This window comes from Macaca nemestrina, chromosome 10 (genome assembly GCF_043159975.1).
Source record: "Macaca nemestrina isolate mMacNem1 chromosome 10, mMacNem.hap1, whole genome shotgun sequence".
NCBI lineage: Eukaryota > Metazoa > Chordata > Mammalia > Primates > Cercopithecidae > Macaca > Macaca nemestrina.
The window spans coordinates 15,764,221-15,780,836 of record NC_092134.1 but is presented as its reverse complement, the minus strand read 5'-3'; the positions used below and the strand labels follow the sequence as shown (position 1 = coordinate 15,780,836).

Here is a 16,616-nt window from a genome sequence, read left to right as displayed (position 1 = left end):
CCTCACACACACACCTCTCACACATATGCACACAACCTCACACATACACAGCTCTCACACATATGCACACAACCTCACACACACAGCTCTCACACATATGCACACAACCTCACACACACACACCTCTCACACATATGCACACAACCTCACACACACACCTCTCATATACACACAACCTCACACACACACCTCTCACACATATGCACACAACCTCACACACACACACCTCTCACACATATGCACACAACCTCACACACACACCTCTCATATACACACAACCTCACACACACAGCTCTCACACATATGCACACAACCTCACACACACAGCTCTCACACATATGCACACAACCTCACACACACACAGCTCTCACACATATGCACACAACCTCACACACACACCTCTCACACATATGCACACAACCTCACACACACACACCTCTCACACATATGCACACACACTCATACTCCTCACAGCCACACAGTCACCCCCCACACAGCCTCACACACACCATGTCCTTCAAATGAGCTATTTTGAGGGGTTCAACCAAGCTATGGTGGAGATCAGAGTGTCTGCTCACTCTGCTACCAGGCTTCTGACCCATGGACGCCCAGAAACTGCTCCTTCTGGGCTTCCAATGACCGCATGAAACCAAATTTCAATGGACACCCACATGCGCTCACTCTCCTGACCCCTGGGTGATGTCTCCCTTTCTTCCCTATCCTTGGTATCTGATGACCCCAATCATGAACTTTGAGCTCCCCAAGCAAAGGGGCCTTTTCTGCCTTATTCATATGTGTATCCTCAGAGCCCGACAATCAAGAAATATTTGCTGAATGAGACGGAATGAGGGTGTGAGGCATGGAGAAAGAGATGATTTACCTAGGCCAGGGCTCGGGGCTCTGGGAGTGAGGTGCAGGGAGAGGATGTAAGGGTACCCTTCACAGCCAATTTCAAGGCTTCCCTCTCTGCCCAGCTCTTGGCTAAACCCTAGGCCCCTCCTGAACCAGATCCTTCTCCCCACATACATCCCATCCTTGCCTCCTCCCGAATGACCCAAAGTTCTGGTACTATTTGGAACCTGCCTCCAGCAGCCATTTCTGACTCACCTCTTAGGGCTTCCCAGGTCCCTCTGGAGTTCGGTGGGAAGGGACCTAGCTTCACTGGGAACCCAGGCCTTCTGTGATCCAACCCAGCCTCAATACACCCACACCACCATCTTCATTGCCCCAGTAGTTACTACTTGCAGGAACTGGGCTATCCTCCCAACCATCTCGAAGGAAGGCCCTGGTGGCAGCCACATCCTAGAGTTAGGGGAACAGAGGCTCTAAGAGCAAGTCTTTGGCTCAAGGTCAACAACGGGCAAGTGGTGATTCTGGGATTTGAACTCAGGCCCCCAACTCTTCCTGGCCAAGTTTCCTCAACTTCCCACACTGGGTCTGGCACCCCCTTCTGGGCTTCCCCATCCAAGCAATGTTCCTTCCTTGCTATCCTCATCTGTCCCCTCACCTGTCTCCCCCACTGATCCAGAAACTACTCAGGGGCAGTGGTGTGGACAACAGTTATGTCTTTGCTAGGCTAGGGCAATGCCCCAGCTGGGTATTGCCTTAGGTAGGGAAGCTGGCTTGCTTGGGAGATGATGACACCTCCCCCACCTCCCCAACTGAGGACAGCCTAAGTCAATGACTGATTGACACAGGCATACAAAAAACTGGCCCCCTTTTGTTTTCTGTGTCTACCACTTCATCATGAGGGCCTAGACCAATGCCTGGCACATAGCAGGAGCATAGTGAATGTTTGCTGAATGAATAAATGAATGTCTCTTCTTCCCCTCACCTAGACATCTGCATTTCTCAATTACTATCCAGGTCTTCTCTAAATCTTCAAGGGCATCCTCTCCTGACCTGCCAGGTATCCTCACCTGCCAGGTATCCTCACCTGCCAGGTTCACCCCGGCGGGCCTTGACTGCATAGCAAAGTGCTTTGTCAGCTGTCTGTACACCCCAGGAATTCAGCTGCATATGGGGGTGAGAGGGAGTCCAAGCTGAGGGAGGTGGTGAGACTCCCACCCTAGCTCAACCTGGAACACCCTGCTTTGATCAGTTTCCACAAGATTTTGTTTAGACAAAAATGCTCTCCACCTGCAAAGGCTGAGAAGCCCTTTGACATGTTGTGTTTTCCTTCTGTCCCACCCACTCCCTTGATGGGAAGCACACCCTCCCTCATGCTGCCTCATCCGGATTTTGTAGAAAATTGCTTCTGTCTCATCTAGACTGGAACTGCTCAAGGAGGGCTGCAGCCTAGAGGGTGAAAGTGTGCACTCTGGAGTCACAAAGACCTTGGGGAAGTTATTTCACCCCTCCTAGCCTCCGTTTCTGTAGCAGTAAAATGGGAAAGTAATAGAACTAGTAAATGAGCACTGGGCAAGAGTTCAACAAGGTTAATTATCTCAGGCCAGGTTCGGTAGCTCACGCCTGTAATCTCAGCACTTTGGGAGGCCAAGACGGGACAATCACTTGAGCCTAGGAGTTAGAGACCAGCCTGGGCAACATAGCGAAACCCCACCTCTACAAAAAATACAAAAATTAGCTGGGCATTGTGGTGTGCACCTGTAATCCCAACTACTCAGGAGGCTGAGGTGGGAGGATCACTTGAGGCTGTCATATTGAGGCTACAGTGAGCTGTGATCGCACCACTGCACGCCAGCCTGGGCAACAGCACAAGAACCTGTCTCAAAAAAACAACAAAACAAAACCAAACAGAAAACAGAAGATGAAACACAAAACAAAAATAATGAATCATCTCATGTGCTAAACACAGCGCCTGGCTCATGGCAAATAACAAATGGTACCTTCTAGTATTTGTTAAATTATGCAAGCAAGTGCCTTGGGCATGCCTAGCAATTAATTATCAAAATTATCATACTTTCCTTTGGCAAAGGAAGTTAAACCATGGATGTATGTGAAGCTCATTTTGCTCTGGTGTGGTTACTTCCCAGAGGCCTAAGGGGGTATGTGATGGTCATAATCCCCGGCCTCTGGCTAAAGCCACTAATTGGGTGGACATTGGAGACATTCTGCATGGTTTTGCCAAGTGGGGCCTCATCCTTTGCCACAAAAAGAATCCCATGTCCTACTGTTTCTTAGGCATCTAGATTTCCACTAGATCCAGGCATAGCATGCAAAGACAGCTGAGAAAATTGGAAGAGGCCGTGGTTTCTCATATCCCAGATCTGCCCGTGTATCTGCCGCAGCTAGTACAGGGCTCACTCATAGTGGATCCTCAATAAATGCCGTGCAGTGAGCAAAGGAATACAGGAATTTGAGATCTCCCATGTAATTTCAGCATCTAGCAATAGATGTTTCTTGATAAGCATTTTTGGAATGAATGAATGCATTCTAGGTTTGCTATCATATCCTCAGCGTTGGGCCTAGGTCCTAGCACAGAGGCCTCTGATGAATATTTATAGCAGAAATGAACTAGATCCACTATTTCCCAGAAAGCAGCTGAGCTTCCCTTGTAGCTGCCCCCATCCCTTTCCTCTTGTCTCATACTCACAGTCCTCGGGTCCAGCTGCCAGCCTGGCTTGGCGTTAGCCAGCTGGGAAAGGAATCTGGGAGACAAAGCAAGTGAAGCTCCCCAAGATGCACAATTGGGAGAGTCTCTAGCCAGCTCTCCAGGAAGCTCTGGGGGCGCTGCCCTCGGGAAACACTCACCCCCGAGATAGACTGAGCTGGCAAGAGCCATCTACAGTGATTCTGTGACACTGTCAAGGAGCCCTCCTCTGCATGGCTTTGGCATTGAATGCAACCACACACACATACCACACACACACACACACAGAGCAGGCACTATGCCCTGCTGGACAGAATGGGCTACAGGGATATGCATGGGCAAATGGATGTGGATGGACACTCAGTGCATGTGGATGGACACTCAGCAATGTTCCATCTCCCCAGGCCAGGCCCTGCCATCCTATCTCAAACACAGTTTGCCTCCACCCCAAGCAGGCAGTGGCCACAGACCACCAGGTGGTACCACCAAGTGATAACACTGTCTGTCACCACAGGGGACCCTCTCATGGATAACGGAACCTCTCCCAGCCAGGAGCTGAGGCTCAGTGTTTACAGCCAGTGCAGGCTCAAGGGCGAGTCATGTGTCCCCCCACTTCCTGGAGGCACTGGCGAGCTTTCCCTGTCTGTGTCCCCCCACCCACGTCTGTCCCATGAGCAGGCAGCCACCTCCTCCTCTGTCCCTGCTGGGATCAACTCTCCACTAGGAACCAGGAGGTGGCTCAGATCCTGCAGAGTGGCCTGGCGTGCAGGCTGTACTGCTATCCCTAAAAGCATCTGTGGATCCTGGCCAGGGCCCTCCTTGGCCTTCAGTCATGCTCCAGGACATGTGGCCCTCTGAAGCGCGTGGTCTTCCCCTCAGCTCTGGCCTCCAGTACAGCAGCCTCTCCATGCCTGCTTCCCACAGGGGTCTCATACCAGCCGAGCAATGGTGCCACCCACAGCATGAGCTCTGGGGCTGGCAGGTTGGAGGGACCCAGCCTTAGAGTCCCAGACAGGCCGGCAGGGAGAACCAGCTCTGTTGAGGGTGATGAGAGCAGAGTCGAAATCCTAAAGCCTCATCTGTGCCGACTGATCCCTCCTTCACCCATCAGGTCTCCTGACACTGTCTGGGGGGAGCCCCTGCGGCTGCGTGACCGGAGGGGAAGGACGTGGGACTGGCCTGTGGTCCCCTTGGGTACCCTTCCTGTAAGGCTGAGGTGACGGGGGTCAGGGATGCTGCGAGGCCCTGTAACGCTGCAGGAAAATGAGCCCTACAGTGAGCCCCCAGCCCACGACGCCCAGCTTCGGCACACCAGGTCCCCCTGCCTGGGGAGCCGAGCCCCCGCCTGGGTACTCACCAGCTCCAGCAAGGCCTCACCCTGGCATGGTGGCAGTCACCCCCTCTCAGACAGTGCTCCCCATCTGGAGAGGCCAGCGGCACTAATCAGCCGCCTGGCGTGGTGCAGGCCGAGCAACTGGGGTTTAATTGACACCAGGTGGCCCCTCCCCAGGGGCAGGCTGGGAGGCGGCTCTGCCGGGTTGGGAGGCCAAGCCTTGGGCAGGGGGGTTGCACCCAGACCAGGCCAGTTCAGGCTTCCCCGGGAGAGACAAGGGCAGTCAGGCAGTCGCTGGCCACCCCTCCCTTCCACTCCTGCCGGCTGCCTCCATGGCACGGCCCTGGCTTCCCTAGGCTCTGACCTTTCTTTCATTTAGAGGTGGCAGCGGCAGTGGCAGTGTCTGCCCAGGAGGAGGGTGGCTCAGGTTTCCCCCCAGCTGGCTGGGGGCAGCCAGGATCGAGCTCACTGTGTCTGCGGGGATCAGGCTGTGCCCGCCAGATCCTGAGTGAGGCCACCCACGGCAGTCACAAAGGATCCCATGAACTATCTTTTATTGAACACTTACTGTGCTCCAGGCCAGGCATGGTGCCCACACTGTCCCCTCTGAAATCTCATGTGCCCCCAAAAGGTGGGCATTTATTAACCCACTTTGCAAAATGAGGAAACGGAGGCTCAGAGAAGCTAAGCTTCTTCTCCAAGGTCACACAGCAGAAGAGCCAGAACACACATCCAGCTGTGTCTGATACTGAGTCAGGGATTTGCATGGCCACCTGCAAAGTAGATGATATCATCCCCATTTTTGAGATGAGGAAATTGAGGCTTAGAGAGGAGAAGTCAGTTTTCAAAGTCACACAGCAAAGTACGGAACGTGGATTTGCCACTAGGTGTGTTGGGCCAGGTTGCCCAGGAAAGTAAAGTCCACAGCTGAAATACAAGCCGTCTTCTCTGACCCACATGTGTTCCTGCTTATGAGCCACAGTTTGGGGTTTAGGAGAAACAGCACTGGACTTACAGTCAGAAGACCTGTGCCCAACTTGCTGTGTGACCTTGAGCAAGTTACTCCACCTCTCTGGGCTTTGCTGCAGCTGCTGTGAACCCCAAATGGGACATCACATGGAAAAGGCTTTGTGACTTGTGTTCACAGGGCAGGATGAGGGAGTACCAAAGTAGCACCACTCTGCCCCGGAGCCCTTCCCAAAGACCCCCAACCCTGTTCTTTCTCTTTACTGCCAGGAGCGGGACCCAGCAGGGAGGAGCATACAGGTTCCACAAGGGCACAGGGTTCAGATCCCGGCTCTGATCTGAGTCTCACAAAGCGCGTGACCTTCAGAAGTCATTTCACTCTCTAGTCTCAATTTCTCCTTTCTAAAAATGTGCTCCCGGGCACTCCCGCCATGCCTGGGCTGCATGAAAATGAATGAGATAATACTCAGCACCTGCCTCTTTGTTCAACAACATTTATTGAGCACCTACTAGACACGGGTGACTGTGCTGGCGATATAATTTTTACAGGAACAATATTCTCGTAAAAACAAAGTCAGTTGACCAGGTGTGGTGGCTCACGCACTTTGGGAGGCTGAGGCGGGCAGATCACCTGAGGTCAGGAGCTCGACACCAGCCTGGCCAAGGTGGTGAAACCCTGTCTCTACTAAAAATACAAAAAAAAAATTAGCCGGACATGGTGGTGGGCACCTGTAATCCCAGCTACTCAGGAGGCTGAGGCAGGAGAATCGCTTGAACCCGAGAGGCGGAGGTTGCAGTGAGCCAAGAACTTGCCATTGCACTCCAGCCTGGGCGACAAGAGTGAAACTCCGTCTCAAAAAAAAACCAAAAAACCAAAGTCAGTCATTCATGCCCTTGTGGTGGAGACAGACAAATGTAAAAACCCCACCAAAAATATATGTAATTCCTTGTGTTACGTGCTCGACAAATGGAAGTAGCTATTATTGTTGTTGTTCATGCATTTATTCCACAAAAGAACTCACTGAGCGCCTACTAGGTGCCAGGTACTCTTCTAGGCATTGGAGATATAGCAGTGACCAATACAGACAAGGCTGTCCACTCTAATAATTAACTATGACAATAAATAGCAATAATTAACCATGACAACATATAGCAATAATAGTTATTATATTACTATTCTCAGGCAATGCAGGTTCTCCCCAACACACTGGATGCCCTGGTTTTCTCACTGGTAGAATTACATACCTGTCTGCTGCCATCTGGCCCTCTGGGAGCTCCAAGCTGGAGCATGGGATTCCAGAATGTTCTTAGGTCTGATCCTCAGTGAAGCTCATGGGCTCTTTTTGGTCTGACTTGCGGGCACTCTGGTAGGCAGCTCATCCCCCTGGCATAGACCCAGAACCCATGTGGGTTGGGAGAAATTGAGCCTGTGACTCAGCCAGCCTGGCCTGTCAAGCAGAGATGAGAAGGGAGCAAGCAGCTGGCTGGGCTGTTAGCCATGGGGCTCTCCTGAACCATAGGGCGGGTGCCTGGGGGACAGAATGGGGCTTTGGGATGACAAGGGACCGGCCCTAAGCTCAGGTGACTGCACCCCGGCCCCTGGTGACAGTGGCTGTCTCTAGTAAAGAGAATTTGTTTTTAAGACAGAGTCTCGCTCTGTTGCCCAGGCTGGAGTGCAGTGGCATGATCTCTGCTCACTGCAACCTCTGTCTCCCAGGTTCAAGCAATTCTCCAGTCTCAACCTCCCGAGTAGCTGGGACTACAGGCACGCACCACCATGCCTGGCTAATTTTTTTGTATTTTTCCCAGAGATGGGGTTTTGCCACGTTGGCCAGACTGGTCTCAAACTCCTGACCTCAAGTGATCCACCTGCCTTAGCCTCCCAAAGTACTGGGAATGTAGGCATGAGCCACCACACCTGGCCAAGAATATTCTTACAAGAATCACAGAGTATGCTGCCTTGTGAGTGAATGGGCTCCTCATCAATCAAATAACTCCAGCAGGAAGCTATAAAGCGGAATCCAGAATGGCCTGTTCATTTGTCAGATGTATCCGTAAGACTGAGCTCTACCTTCTAGGTCTCATTTACACCATCATAACTCGAGTGTCTGGCACAGAGCACATCACATAGTAGTTGGCAAATATTTCTTATATTCATATATGTACAGATCAGAATGTTCTTTCTGGCTTTGACCACATGAGACTTTGACAACAAGTAGCCCTGCCATTTTATTCATTTGTCTCTTCACTCAACAAATATATCCTGAACACCTACTATGTGCCAGGCACTCTTCTAGGCACTGGGGATATAGTAGTGATCAAGACAGATAAAAATTTCTGCCTTCGTGAAGTCTACCATCTCATGATTGGACTTTCATTTTATTTTTTAGAGATGGGGTATTAGTCTGTTCTCACACTGCTCATAAGGACATACCTGAGACTGGGTGATTTAGAAAGGAAAGAGGTTTAATGGACTTACAGTTCCACATGGCTGGGGAAGCCTCACAATCGTGGTAGAAGGTGAAGGAGGAATGAAGTCATGTCTGACATGGCAGCAGGCAAGAGAGCTTGTGTAGGGGAACTACCATTTATAAAACCATCGGCTCTCATGAGACTTATTCACTATCAGGGAAACAGCATGGGAGAGACCTGTCCCCATGAATCAATGACCCCCCATCGGGTCCCTCCCACATGTGGGAGTTATGGAAGCTACAATTCAAGATGATATTTGGGTGGGGACACAGCCAAACCATATCAGACAGGGTCTTGCTTTGTCACCTAGGCGGGAGTGCAGTAGTGTGGTCATGGCTCACTGCAGCCTCACACTCCTGGGTGATCCTCCCACCTCAGCCTCCTGAGTAGCTGGGACTATAGGCATATGCCACATTTCTTCATCTTTTTCAGAGGTGGGTTCTCACTCACGACTGGGCTTTTAGCGAGGTAATTCCACAGGTGTCAATCATATTAATCACAATGACAGGCATTGCCTTAGGACGACTGGGCTTTTAACGAGGTAATTCCACAGGTGTCAATCATATTGATCACAATGACAGGCATTACCTTAGGTTTCTGTACCTTGGCCGTATTAACATTTGGCTGGATAACTGTGGCAAGGGGCCGTCCTGTGCACTGTAGGATTTTAGCAGCATCCCTGGTCTCTACCCACTAGATGCCAGTAATAACCTCCCTTCTGCCTCCACTTATGACATCCCAAAATGTCTTTAGACATTGCCCGCGGCCATGAAGGAGTAATAACATTGTCCCTGGTTGGAAATCCTAGTCATCTATTAAGCACCAACATGCGACAGGCACTTTGCATTCATTAATTTACTTAATCTCTAAAATAACTCCAGGAAGCAGGGATAATTACTATTTCCATTTTACAGAGGAGGAAACAGAAAAGATCAGCCACTTGCTGATGGGTCCCAGTCGGTGCACCTAGCCCTCTGATGCGCAGCTTCCAGCACTTCCCATGCTGAGCCCATGCGCAGCTGCACCGACCAAGCCTAGAGCAGGGTGTCTCTTTCCTGGACTTTTGCAGATTTCTCTTCTGGTTCTACTCTGTGGCCTCTTGCAGAGCACAGGGATTGGGGCCTTCAGAGAAGCCGCGACCACTAGAAAAATACTGCAAGCTGCAGATATAATTGTAAGTTTTCTAGTAGCTGCATTCAAAAGGTGAAAAGAAACAGGCAGCATTAATTATAATAATTAATACACTTTAATCCAGTATCATTGAGAGCTATCATGTCGGCGTGTAACTAATTAAAATTTATTAATGAGATAGTTTAGTCTTTTTTGGCACCTCATTGAAATCTGGTGTGTGTTTTGCACTTGCAGCTCCATTCAGAGCAGCCACATCTCAAGAGTTCGGTAGCCATGTGTGGTCAGTGGCTCCCGTTTGGGGAATGCAGATATGGAACGTTGTGTTGACTGAGGGAATGAAGACAGGAGGCAGGATATTCTCAGCAAAATGGGCAAGGTGTCCCTGAGCCCACAGATCCTGAGGGTTGCCACACTCTACTGTCACTTTCCGCTGGGTTCCTTTGTGTTTATCTGTCTTTCTGTCCCTGGAGCTGAGCTCCACAGTGGGCCTCTGTAGGAGAGGCAGTTTGGAATCAGAGCGGTTGGAATCAGAGGCCAGGGCCCTATCCTGGCTTTATCACACAGGTGCCTGAGCCAGAGCCTCAGTTTCCTCATCTGTGAATTGGGGATGGATTGCTATTCCCTAGAACTTTCTGCGGTAATGGACACATGGAAACCAAGGTGGTAGCCACTAGCCACACGTGGCTATTAAACATTTGAAATATGGCTGGTGTGACAGAGGAACTGATTTTCAAATTTTGTTTAATTGTAATTAATTTAAGTGGAAGTAGCTGCCTGTGGTTCGTGGCCGTTGCATTGGACAGCACAGCTTCAGAGAGTTATCGGAGGATTAAGCATAAAGTCCCTGGCATAGAGAAGGCGTTCAGCACCTGCTGCCTCATCCCCCTGGCAGGTAGGTCCTCAATGATTGTTTGTGGAGGTCCCCTTGAGGGCTCAGCTGACCACTGATGGTGACTGGGAGGAGATCACCCAAGGCTGGGGACACCATCTGAGGGGATTAGAGGCAACAGCCTCTCACACAGTCCTGGGAAGAGTGCCTGTTGCTACGAGCCACACCGGAAAGCCTCATAATTCACAGAGCATTGGTCAGATTCTTCAGAAGGGTCTTGCCTGAGTAGTGGGAAATAATTAGCCCTAAATGAAATGCAGCTCTGAGTCTGTCTAACACATCTTAAAAGCAATGATTTAGGAGCGCAGTCTGGTGTTCAGACCCCAGTTCAAGACCCAGCTCTGCCTGCTGTATTACCTGCTGTGTGACTTAGAGCAAGTCGGTTCTCTCTAAACTTCAGTTTCTTCACCTCTCAAATGGGCACGCGTAACAACAGTGTTTACCTCGTGGGGCCTTTGGGAGGACTCAGTGAGCCCTCAGCAAAGTGTTCAATAAATTGTAGCAATTACTGCTGTTTGACTGCAATGGAATGCAATGGAATTTATGTTTAAAAAGCACTTGGTGGCCGGGCTCATGGCTCGTGCCTGTAATTCTAGCACTTTGAGAGGTTGGGTTGGGTGAGTCACTTGAGGTCCGTAGTTCAAGAGCAGCCTGGCCAATATGGTGAAACTCTTGTCTCTACTAAAAATACAAAAATTAGCTGGGCATGGTAGCATGTGTTTGTAATCCCAGCTACACAGGAGACTGAAGCAGAAAAATCGCTTGAATTCAGGAGGTGGATGTTGTAGTGAGCCAAGATTGCACCACTGCACTCCGGTGTGGGTGGCAAAGTGAGACTTCGTCTCAAAACAAACAAACAAAAGTGATCCTGTGAGAATTACAGGAGCGGCTGTTAGAAGCAAAAGCCCACAGAGGTGGGGGAAGGGCACACATATATGGCAACCACTAAGTGTCCCAAGTCAGTGAGACTAAGAGCTGCGGTTCAAACCCCTGGTATCTAAGTCCAGAATCCAGGGACTCTAAAAAACATTTTAAAGTTGATACATAGTATTTGCACATATTTACAGTGTACATGTGATATTTTATTACATGCATAGAATGTGTAATGATCCAAGTGGCCCCCAAACACTTGTCTATCAACTGGTGTTTCCACCCCACTGGCTTTTGGAGAAATGAGAAAATAGAACAGCATTTACATTTTTATTCTTCAAATCAAGGCCCTCCTAATCTTGGGGTGATAGATAGCCTTTTTTTAATAAAACAATGTTGATACTAAGTTGGAAATATCTTGTTTTTGTTTTGCTTTGGTTTTTAAAATGTCTTTACTTGGCAAAATAAAAAGCTGAGATAATGTTATCAGTATCTCTAAAGTTTCTTTCTTTCTTTCTTTTTTTTTCTTTCATCTAATGGTCCAGGAAACATGGACTATTAGGCTGCCTGGTTTGTAAAAGGTCTCAGAATATACTTGGAATTTTTCCCATGTCTGAGAGCAGTGTTTCTCGAAGCGTTCCACAGAGCATGAATCCACCAAGATACAGTGAAAAAAGGGTTCTGAAGCCAAGTAAGTTGAGAAACCTACCTGCTCCAACTTCTCCTGAGGGAGTTATAATGTTCATGGGCATATTAAAGACTGACAGGCTGGGCACGGTGGCTCACGCCTGTAATCCCAGCATTTTGGGAGGCTGAGGTGGAAGGATTACTTGAGGCCAGGAGTTGGAGACCAGCCTGGCCAACATGGTGAAACCCCATCTCTACTAAAAACACAAACATTAGCAGGGTGTGGTGGGTGGCATGTGTCTGTAATTCAGCTTCTTGGGAGGCTGAGGCAGGATGATCTCTTGAACCCAGGAGGCAAAGTTGTGGTGAGCTGAGATCACACCACTGCACTCCAGCTTGGTCAACAGAGCAAGACTGATATGGTTTGGCTGTGTCCCCACCCAAATCTCAACTTGAACTGTTATCTCCCAGAATTCCCACGTGTTGTGGGAGGGACCGGGGGAGGTAGCTGAATCATGGTGCCCAGCCTTTCCTGTGCTGTTCTCATGATAATGATAAGTCTCACAAGATCTGATGGGTTTATCAGGGCTTTCCGTTTTTGCTTCTCTCTTATTTTTCTCTGCTGCCGCCATGTAAGAAGTGCCTTCTGCCTCCCGCCATGATTCTGAGGCCTCCCCAGCCATGTAGAACTGTAAGTCCAATTAAACCTCTTTTTGTTTGCAGTTTCAGGTATGTCTTTATCAGCAGATGAAAATGAACTAATACGAAGACTCTGTCTCAAAAAAAGAAGAGTCTGACAAGTCCTGCTGCAAAGAGCCAACTTAACTTAGTTGCATTTAGTGCCCTTTTTCTTCTTTCTTCTTCTTTCTCTTTTTTTTTTTTTTTTGAGATGGAGTTTTACTCTTGTTGCCCAGGCTGGAGTGCAATGGCGCCATCTCGGCTCACCGCAACCTCCGCCTCCCTGGTTCAAGCAATTCTCCTGTGTCAGCCTCCTGAATAGCTGGGATTACAGGCACCCACCACTATGCCCAGCTAATTGTTGGCATTTTTTAGTAAAGAGGGGGTTTCACCATGTTGGCCAGGCTGGTCTCAAATTCCTGACCTCAGGTGATCTGCCAGCTTTGGCCTCCCACAGTCCTGGGATTATAGGCGTGAGCCACTGTGCCCGGCCCCTTTTGCTTTTTGACCATAATCACTAACCTCCCATGAACACATTTCAGGAAAACTCCAAGTCCTGGCTGAAGCCACTAATCTTGGAGCTTAAGGATGTGTGTTTCCTTGTTTGGCTTGTTAGCCACTGAGATGACATTTTCCATGTTCATAAACCCCCAGGGGAGCTCCAGGAGTTATAAATGGTGCAGGAAAAACAATGACCCAATTGTCCAACACTACTGTAATTTGGAGCCCTGGGAAGGGCAGGGCCTCACATTTAGAGCTGGATCCTGGGCACTCCCAGCTACCTGACTGCAGCCGTGGAACCTGCAACTCACCCCCAGGAGCAACCATTGCAGACTGCTTAGACAAACAGGTATTGTTGGGCATGTTTTGGAAACTAATGTTAATGTCAGGTGAGGCCTGCAGGGACCCAGCCCCAACCAGAGGGCAGTGGTGGCCAGAGGTAGTGGGGAGGGATTGGCATGTGAGAGTGTGTGGGGTGAGCAGTAGGAATTTACATGTCCTAAAGTTGGGCAAGTGTGGATGTGGGTGTGCATGTGGACGATAGTGTATCTCTGTGCACACATGTGTGTGTGCATGTGTGAGCTCCTGGAAGGTAAGGCAGGTACTTGAGGGTGGGGCCACCTCTGGAACCTGTAGGCCTATGAGAAGAGGGTCCCAGCCAGGAGTGAGAGTCCCTGCTTTGGCCAACCCCACCCTTACTTGGAGCTCCAGTCACCTGCACGGGCCATACCAGCCTCACCCTGGACATGACCCTACCTGAAGTCCCTGGAGCCTCTTGGAAGGTGTATGAAATGCTCAAGGGCGGACATGGACATTCCCCCAGAGCTCATTTCAGGATGGGGGGAAGCACTGCTTGCACCACGCATGTGGGGTTTGTATGGCTGACCACATCAACTGATGGGCCATCTCTGGACCACCACTGCCTATGAGCCCAAGCCCCAAATTTTAGCCTGGCATTCGGGGCCCTCAACAAAAGTCCTGCATCCAAGTGCCAATCCTGTTTCCCAGAATGCCCTGAACTAAAACATGCACTGAAGTCTTACTCTGTGCTAAACATTGAAAGTTTTTTTACATCAAGTCAATAAGGATTCACAATTTTTTGAAATAGACACTTTCATGATTTCCATTTTACAGATGAGCAAGCCAAGGCTCCAAGAGATGAAACGACTTACGCAAGGTCACACAGCGGCTAAGTGGTGTTTTGGCCACGACACAAACTCATATCGGGGGTGTCCTGACTATGCATACGAGATGCTCCTGCTCAGAGGTGGCAGCAGACTCCCTGAGGTTAGTGTCTTTGGTTTGCTTTTCTGAAAGTGTGACCGTGCAAGTGTCAGGAGACCCAGGTTCAAATCCCAGCTCTGGCCCTTTCTAGCTGTGTGGCTTTCAGCACACAGCACATGTCTCTGAGCCTTGGCTTCTGTAACTACAGAATGGGGATGACTGTTTTCAACTCCAAGGGTCTTGACTAAGCTGGGCAATGACTGAATGAATGATCATTAAATGCGTGAGCTGGGGGCATCCCTGGCCCTATGCCCACTGCACAGAAGGTGTTTAAGAATGCTGGCTTGGATTTCACTCTGTCCCTTAGCAATTCACATCACTTCTCTTGCTGCATCTGTAGAGTGAAAGCAGATGACTTGCTCTCCAACCAAGGCCTTTCTTATTCCGTGAACACTGTCCAATTGCTCCCCGCTGTAGCCTAAGCCAGTGTGCCCCACCATGCCCTGTACTTGCAGGATTTCTCAACCCCAGCACCACTGACATTTTGGGCTGGATCGTTCTTGTTGTGGGGGACTGTCCTATGCATTAGGGGATTTGAACAGCATCCTGGGCCTTTAGCCATTAGATGCCATTAGCATCCCTCAGTTAGACATTGCCAAGTTCCCCGGGTGGCAACATTGTCCCTGGTTGAGAAGCATTGATTCATTGCAATGGCTTTTCATTGCCTCTTGTCTTCCCTGGAAGTCATCAAGAATTGCAATTCAGGCCAGGAGAGGTGGCTCAAGCCTGTAATTCCAGCACTTTGGGAGGCTGAGGCAGGAGGATCACTTGAGCCCTGGAGGTTGAGACCAGCCTGTGTGACACAGAGAGACCTTGTCTCTACAAAAAATAAAAAAAAATTAGCTGGGCATGGTGGCACGCACCTGTAGTCCCAGCTTCCTGGGAGGCTAAGGTGGGAGGATCGTCTGAGCTCAGGAGATTGAGGCTGCAGTGAGCTGAGATGGTACCACGGCACTCCAGCCTGGGCAACAGGGTGAGGCCCTGTCTCAGAAAAAACAAAACAAACAAACAAAAATGAATTGCAGTTCAGAGCATGGGCCCCAGATTCAAATGGTCTGGGTATGAATCTTGGCTCCACACTTCCTGCTGTGTGATGTTGAGCAAGTCACTTAACCTCTCTGAGCCTCAGGAGCTTCATCTGCATAACAAGAACAATACAGCATTTGCTGCATGGGACCATAGTGAGGGTTAAAAGAGATGACAAATGTAATGTGCTTAGCACTGTTCCTGGGAACTGAATGATGGGAGATGGGAGATGTGGGTGGGCTCTGGAGAGTCGCATTCTGGGCAAATGTGAAGAGGAGTCCGGGACTAGAAGGGTTTCAGAGGCCTTCTCCCTGCCACCCAGGCAGCTGGGAAGGCACCTCATCTGTGCCTGTGTTTCTGGTTACCAGGCACTTGCCCTGAAGCCAGTGCACAGAGGTTAATGAGCTGTTTAGTTCCGATTACTTGCAAGGTTTCCCTCACTCAGCTCAGCACTACTGTGCCTGATTGATGGTGACCCCACGGCCACAGAAGACCACAAGCCAGAACCAGGATAATCAATTAGTTCCAGGTCCCAGGAAAGACTCTTCCCCTTCTCTTCCTCCTGCAAAAGGAGAGAGGAGGATGGAAGGTTCTGGTATTGTCTCACACCGCCTCCCCACGTCAACACTCTCCCATAACTAAATGTCAGATCTGGGCTTGAAATAGCTAATGTGTATTGGTTGTTTATGCCAGGAATTGTGCTAAATGTTTTACCTGCTTTTAATCCTAACCACAACTCTCTGAAATGAATGTCATTATTATCCCAATTCTACAGTAAAAAAAAACTGAGGTTCTGAGAGTTTATGTCATTGCCCAGTTGAGTCACCCAGCTGGTCTGAGATAGGCCAGGACAGACAGGCAGATGCTGTAGGAGACTCACTTTTTGCAACCTCAGTTTTCCCTTGTGTAAAATGGGCCAGCTCCTACACCCACCCCATCTGAATGTGGTGAGTGGGAAAAAATCATGCTTGTGAAGGTGGGTCGAAAAGGTTACAGTGCTGGATACCAATTGCTATCCTCTGAGACAGAGATTGCAGGTGAGACAGGTCTGGGTTCACCCAGCAGAGACTGGCATTCGAGGGAGCAGATGGTCACTCATGGTGGAGTTCATCTTTAGGCACTAATGTTAGAAATGAACCACAGTCATACTTTTTTTTTTTTTTTTTTTTGAGACAGAGTCTCGCTCTGTTGCCAAGGCTGGAGTGCAGTGATGTGATCTTGGCTCACTGCAGCCTCCACCTCCCAGGCTCAAGAGATCCTCCCGCCTCAGCCTACCAAGTAGCTGG

General features: G+C 49.7%; 2 long non-coding RNA genes across 2 annotated transcripts in view; one reads left to right on the top strand and one right to left on the bottom strand.

The window, feature by feature from the left end:
- LOC139356633 (uncharacterized) overlaps nt 1-5,248 on the bottom strand; it is a 62,071-nt gene extending 56,823 nt beyond the window's left edge. The window contains exon 1 of the long non-coding RNA XR_011608786.1: nt 4,911-5,248. This is a non-coding gene — a long non-coding RNA (uncharacterized lncRNA). The remainder of the gene's footprint in view (nt 1-4,910) is intronic.
- A 7,928-nt stretch (nt 5,249-13,176) lies between these two features.
- The window catches only part of LOC105495110 (uncharacterized), a 33,529-nt gene continuing 30,089 nt past the window's right edge, over nt 13,177-16,616 (top strand). Inside the window, exons 1-2 of the long non-coding RNA XR_011608784.1 lie at nt 13,177-13,369; nt 14,155-14,307. This is a non-coding gene — a long non-coding RNA (uncharacterized lncRNA). The remainder of the gene's footprint in view (nt 13,370-14,154; nt 14,308-16,616) is intronic.